The sequence below is a fragment of the Eriocheir sinensis genome, unplaced genomic scaffold (genome assembly GCF_024679095.1).
Source record: "Eriocheir sinensis breed Jianghai 21 unplaced genomic scaffold, ASM2467909v1 Scaffold854, whole genome shotgun sequence".
In the NCBI taxonomy this organism is placed as follows: Eukaryota; Metazoa; Arthropoda; class Malacostraca; order Decapoda; family Varunidae; genus Eriocheir; species Eriocheir sinensis.
The window spans coordinates 48,967-56,054 of record NW_026112224.1 but is presented as its reverse complement, the minus strand read 5'-3'; the positions used below and the strand labels follow the sequence as shown (position 1 = coordinate 56,054).

General features: G+C 52.3%; 1 long non-coding RNA gene across 1 annotated transcript; it reads left to right on the top strand.

Annotated features, from left to right (window-relative positions):
- Nucleotides 1-663: 663 nt before the first annotated feature.
- LOC126994715 (uncharacterized) lies at nt 664-7,088 on the top strand. Its single transcript, XR_007749519.1, has 3 exons — nt 664-867; nt 917-965; nt 6,513-7,088. It is a non-coding gene; the product is annotated as an uncharacterized LOC126994715 (long non-coding RNA).

Sequence of the window (7,088 nt, the reverse complement as noted above, 5' to 3'; positions counted from 1 at the left end):
TTAAGATGTGCAGTCTTCTGATTCTGAAAACCTTAGGGTGTCGGTGTCAAAGAACTCTACGTGTCAAGATCTCTGTCCAATTCTGCGTGATTCTGAATACAAATCTTACTTTGTCTCAGAGTTGGATCAAATGCGTTGCAGATGTTGCTAGTTGTGTGAATGCGAGACTTTATGTCAGCAGTAGACTGATTCTGAATACTATACGAGTGTTGCATGCTTATTCCCTCAGACTTTTCTGACTTGTTACTTTGTCTCAGAGAATGCTGAAGGATTACGAGAACACTTTGTTTCAAAAGAATGTATCAGTAAAGTGCTTCATACCCAACGGAAATTACAACAGCCTGATCGACGCTGTGAAGACCAAACAAATATATATCATCATTCCCAAGCGATCTGAGGAACACACTCGATTGGAAACGAACTGCGTGTTAAAATCTGATCCGTCGCACTACGTGCGCATTCACGAATCGGGTCGTTTCCTCAGCGTCTATTTGAGGAATTGGAAAACAGACGATGATCCCGTTCTATGTCACCTAGAGGCATCTCCAAATTGTCGTCGCGCGTCTTCGTGGGTGTCATCAGTGTCTGCGCAAGACTTAGAAGATGCAATCAACCAGTACATGAATTGTGATTTCGTCACGGAGATTGTGAAGAAAACGAAAGTGCAGGGGCCCAAGGCTGTTCCGGGCTAACAGTTTTCCTTCTGAGCCAGGTGTTATGCTCCCCCCCCTTTCACAGTGTAGTCAGGAGAAGCGATACGCAAGATGTTAACTCCGTCTTTAATATGCACTTCAGCTCGCACAGCCCACGGAAGACAGGTAGGACGGCCGGTGTGGTAAGGCCGCTCACACAGCCCACGGGAGACAGGTAGGACGGCCGGCGTGGTGAGGCCGCTCATACAGCCCACGGGAGACAGGTAGGACGGCCGGCGTGGTGAGGCCGCTCATACAGCCCACGGAAGACAGGTAGGCAGGCCGGCGTGGTAAGGCCAGCAAGGGCGGCCCGGGTATTTGGTCTCGGGGCCAACAGTGTCTTCCCCGGGTAGACCGCGGCGGTGCTACGGCTGAGTGATGGAGGGCAGTGCCGGGCCGGGCGTAACGCGGCAGCAGCCTCGTCAGGTGGAGGACTCGTTAGGTGGTGAAGGGGAGCCAGTGCCTAGCGAGCTGGATCGACCGAGTCCTGGAGTCGTCTCCCGTCCTCAGTGCACCAACGTCCGAGGTTGCTTCGGCTGCTGACGTCAGGGCCACCCACTCGCGCCGGTGGAGCTCGGGCAGGGCGTTCGAGGCGTTCCGCTGCGGGTAGTGTGAAGCCTCGCTCGGGATGAGTGTAGGTCGAGTGAGGTGTTCCGGGGCTATGTTGGAGTTGAGGAGTTAATAGTAGTCTTCCCTTTACACATCTCCGCCGACAAGACTCGATACAGAGTATCGAGCTAGAAATCGGAAGACAAATATAGCCTAGCTCATATGAATGAATAATACCTAAACCAAACCGACATAAGAGAAACCATAGAACCAAACCAAGAGATTCAACAGTAAAAGAAACCCATTGATTTATGTAGCATCCCACAATAACTAACATCTGCTTAAGAAATCTGCTCCAATATTATCCTTCCCAGGAATGTGTACAACCCTGAATCGATACCCTTGAAGACAAAGTGCCCATCTAAGGAGACGATCATTATTCCCCTTGAAGTGGGTCAAGTAGACGAGAGGTTTATGGTCAACTTCAAGCACAAACTCCTTGCCCCGCAGATAGTAGTCAAAATGCTTAATCCCAAAGATGACGGCTAAGCATTCCTTTTCAATTGTAGCGCACCTGCGTTCTCTGTCTAGGAGCTTCCTGCTAGCGTAAGCTACTGGGTGCGGGTAATCCTGAACGTACTGCAACAACACAGCGCCCAAACCTTGATTTGATGCATCGGTCCGTAAAACGAAGGGACGTGACGGGTCAGGCAACTTGAGGACTGGCTGAGAATGCAGTGCTGACTTGAGTTGTTCGAAACAGGTCCGCAGCTCATCTGACCATACCAGTGGTTCGGGGTTCTCTTTCCGCAGGAGGTCGGAGAGTCCACTGGTGTAGGAGGATGCCTGAGGTATGAAGACTCGGTAAAAGGAGATCATGCCTAGAAAGGAGCGAAGCAACTTTTTAGTTGTAGGAGGTGTGACTGAAGATATGGCAGATACTTTACTTTCCTGAGGCCGTAGTGTGTTACCGTCCACAATGAAGCCTAGGTATTGGATGGATGTAAACCCGAATCGGCATTTTGAAGGTCGGGCCGTCAGTCCATGTTGTCTGAGACGGAGGAGGACAACGTGGAGGGCGTCCAGGTGGGTTTCCCAAGTTGAACCTGATATGAAGATGTTGTCGAAGTAGAAGGTGACTCCCTCCAGACCGGCGAGGACGATTCGCATGAGCCTAATGTAGGTTGCACATGCTGTGACGAGTCCAAAAGGGAGGCGACGGAACTCCATTAGTCCCAAGTGTGTAGGGAAGGCCGTCAGTGCCATGGCTCGGTCCGTCAGAGGTACCTGGTAATAGGCTTTAGTTAAGTCTAGTTCAGAGAAGTACTTACTACCGTAAAACTTGTGAAGGTCCTCCGTGATGGTGTTGATTGGCTCCGCGTCAAATATAGTCATGGAATTCAATACCCTGTAGTCCACGGCAAGGCGGTAGCTGCCAGAAGTCTTCTTTACCATAACGACCGGGGAACAATGAGGTGACCTTGAGGGTTTGATGATTCCCTGACTAAGAAGTTGTTCCACTTCCTGTTGGAAGAAAGGCCTGATATGTAAAGGAATGGGATAGAGTTTAGGCTTGATTCGCTCGGAGGAGCAAAGGTTGACGTCGTGCTCGATAGTGGAGGTACAGCCTGGAATTTCTGATAAGACATCGCTAAATTTGTCCGTGAGGTAGAGGAGATCGTTCTGCTGATCAGGAGTGAGTTGTTCTCCTACTGCAGGCAGGGGATCAGAGACGTCGCGGTCTGCACGGCCATCCGGGGTTATCGGAAAGTCCTCGGCCGGGTCAAGACAGTCACCCTGGGACAGAGAGAAGGCTATTTCACAGATATCTTGTCCGTCACTAGGGATGGAAGGCTCATCTAGGATAGTAGCTTGGTTTATGTGGGCGCGTCTGTGATACAGCTTCAAGAGGTTAGCGTGATATAACTTTTCTTTACCCTTCTCATCGATCAGATAATTCACCCTGTTTTTACGCTCTAGAACCTTGTAGGGGCCACTCCAAGCCATTAATAGCTTACTGGAAGTGTCAGGGAGAAGGACGAGAACTTCATCACCAGGTTTGAACTGACGATCTTGAGAGTTCAAATCGAAGTAGGTCTTGTATCGGGTGGCACTAATGGTGGAATTTTGGGCAGCGATCTTGGAACAGTCGGCCAGCTTGTTCTTCAAATCGATGACATACTGGAAGCAAGACCTTTCATCCTCTGAAAGCTTACCGTCTTCCCACTAGGCATCTCCCGCAAAGCAAACAATACGGCCGGTAGATAGCGATGCCACTCTCGAGGCTTGTCAGAGCACAGCTTCCGGAGGGAGGACTTCAGGGTAGAGTGGAAACGTTCTATTCTTCCATTCCCACTCGGATGGTAAGGGGTAGTGAAGAGCGGCTTCACTCCAAGAAGCCTGTGCAGTTCGGCCATCATTTGAGACGTGAACTGTGTGCCCCGATCAGACAGGATCTCACGGGGAATACCCACTCTGGAAAATATGGTCAACAAGGCTTCGGCGGTAGAGATGGAAGTGATGTCCTTAAGGGGAACAGCCTCGGGGAAACCGGTAGAAAAATCAATCAAGGTAAGGATGTAACGGTGTCCTTCTGATGTGGGAGGAGACAATGGGCCAACAATATCAACTGCTACTCTAGCAAACGGTTCAGTAATTATGGGAAGCTGTTTAAGAGGGACCGGCCTAAGGCGTCCCTTAACAGACATACGCTGGCACTTGTCACAAGACCTACAGAAGGTTCGTATATCAGACCACATACCTGGCCAGTAAAAGTGCTCTCCAATCTTCATGCCAGTCTTCCGATGGGAGAGATGTCCTGCCAGGGGACTCTCATGGGCGACTGTCAACACTGACCGTCGGCACTCCGCAGGGACTACTAGATACTTCTTCCCCAGCTGGTTACTGTGATGTGAAGACCGACAAACCCTGTAGAGCAGTTCGTCCGAGAACTCGTAGCCGAAGGTGGAGCCGGTGCGAGTGACTTCTACTTCTTCCGTAGTGGCCTTGTTACGATGTGACGCTAGAGTAGGGCACGAACTCTGCAATTTAGAGAAGTCCTGAGGAGTAATAGCCAGGGGTTCCAGATGAGGAAGTACAAGGGGGTGAATCTTACGAGCGGCGGCGACCCGGGTCTGGACAGCTTTAATACTTTTCCCGGGAACCTGGTCGGAAGGAACCGAAAAGGGTGTAGGTTCGTCACATGCCTTTGTCACGTCTGGGTCGTCAGGTGCACGTACTCCCTCAATGTTACCTACCAGCACTGTGCAAAACTTAAGTGGGGCCCTGATGGCATCAACCCAACCGTCAAAATAGGGGCACCGGAGGTAGCATCTTACCACAAGGAAGTAGTCGGCACGACCCAAGTAGTCGCTGCAGCGAACCTTTTTACAGTTGGAAATATCCGCGTCCGGCAATGCCTCCTCGGATACCAGGACACTTGAACAACCCGTATCGCGAACAATGGTGGATACCCTAGAGCCGTTGATGGTGCCCGAGGTGTAATACTGACGAGACGGTGATCCGGAACGGCAGAAGCCAATTTTGGGAGACTCCTTGGTTGGTTCTGGCTTGGACTTCTGTTTAAAAAGATAAGGATTCTGAGGGCAGTTAGGTCTAATGTGGCCACTCTGACCGCAGTTATGGCAACGAACCACCGAGGGTGTCTTTCGTGGCGTAGGTGGCGAATCCTTTAGTGAGGCGGCTTTGGTGAGGGATGGTCGTTTGCCGCGTTCCGACGCAGGGTTGCGTGGGTAAGAGTGGTGTGCTGAAGCCCAAACATCGGCTCGTTTTACTGCCTCCTCTAAGGTCTGAACGTTGTTTTCTTTCAGGAACAACCGCAGTTCTGTGGAAACAGAGGCTAGAAATTGATCGAGGATCATGAAGGACTTCAGCGAAGCAAAAGAGTGGTCTACCTCGCTCGCGCTGAGCCAGTGGTCGAAAAGGCGAGTCAAATGGGTGGAGAATTGCAGGAACGTGTCACCAACGTTGGGAGTGCTTCAGAATGGCTTCTTTTAGCTGACTGTAGTCGCCTGTGACCTCTTCCGACAAGGTGGTATAGAATTCAGCCAGCTTACCTGTGAGTAGGCTTCCCAAGTGGACTGCATAACTGCTCTTAGCAATGTTGAGGAGGGTAGCAACTCGCTCAAACCGGGTAAAATAAGAGGCAATGTCCTCACCTTCGCGATAAGATGGTAACTTGGGACGAGCAGCAAAGTCGACACTAGGGACGCCTAAGGCCGCCGAACCGCCAGCAACTTGGAGCTTCAGCCGTTCGAGGGCGAGAGCATGCTCTCTCTCCCGTTCACGGTCCTCGCGTTCCCGTTCACGTTCCTCGCGTTCCCGTTCACGTTCACGTTCCTCCTTTTTTCTGTTTCGTCTCTCCAACTCGCGTTCGTCCCGAAGGCGTGCCTGCTCATCGGACACAAAGGATTTCAACTCGTCGCCGTCGTACCCAAGCTCGCGACCGAGCTTAACTAGTTCCTGGATGGAAGACATGCCGAATGGGAAACAAAATAGAAAGATACACAGATTAAACAAAATCCGAACACTGAATCTAACAAAACCCTAAGCGATGAAGAGACCAAACCACTGGTCAAATACAAAATCCCAACACTGAATCTAACAAACACCTAGGCGATGAAGAAACCAGACCCAAAGCAAATAGACGACAAAAAACCGCGGAAGACTTAACTTCCAATTGACACTAAAGAGGCGCACACGGCCTGACGCCCACAAGTGGCACGAGTGGGGTGAAAGTAACAACACTGTGCACAAACGCACATGAAAATACCCATAACCGTATCCCCGTGTGAAACACCACGAACACAGCACGTATCCGGGAACGGGAGACACTATATCAGAGGAGATGAACTCGCACCTGACTTCCGTGAGATCCGGACCAGAGTCTCTTAAGACGCACCTGGCCTGGGCGGTGGAATGGACCTCAGCACAATCCAATCGCCAAACACTCACTTTCGCCCTGAACACTGAACAGCAAGTGCCGGTAGGTTAATCCTGACCGTCGGTGGTGACTGGCTGGTAGCGATGGTCTCCTGACCAGCGATGAGGGGAGGGGGAATCCTGGCGAGGTCGCCACTTGTGAAGGAAACGAAAGTGCAGGGGCCCAAGGCTGTTCCGGGCTAACAGTTTTCCTTCTGAGCCAGGTGTTATGCTCCCCCCCCTTTCACAGTGTAGTCAGGAGAAGCGATACGCAAGATGTTAACTCCGTCTTTAATATGCACTTCAGCTCGCACAGCCCACGGAAGACAGGTAGGACGGCCGGTGTGGTAAGGCCGCTCACACAGCCCACGGGAGACAGGTAGGACGGCCGGCGTGGTGAGGCCGCTCATACAGCCCACGGGAGACAGGTAGGACGGCCGGCGTGGTGAGGCCGCTCATACAGCCCACGGAAGACAGGTAGGCAGGCCGGCGTGGTAAGGCCAGCAAGGGCGGCCCGGGTATTTGGTCTCGGGGCCAACAGTGTCTTCCCCGGGTAGACCGCGGCGGTGCTACGGCTGAGTGATGGAGGGCAGTGCCGGGCCGGGCGTAACGCGGCAGCAGCCTCGTCAGGTGGAGGACTCGTTAGGTGGTGAAGGGGAGCCAGTGCCTAGCGAGCTGGCTCGACCGAGTCCTGGAGTCGTCTCCCGTCCTCAGCGCACCAACGTCCGAGGTTGCTTCGGCTGCTGACGTCAGGGCCCCCCCACTCGCGCCGGTGGAGCTCGGGCAGGGCGTTCGAGGCGTTCCGCTGCGGGTAGTGTGAAGCCTCGCTCGGGATGAGTGTAGGTCGAGTGAGGTGTTCCGGGGCTATGTTGGAGTTGAGGAGTTAATAGTGGTCTTCCTTTTACA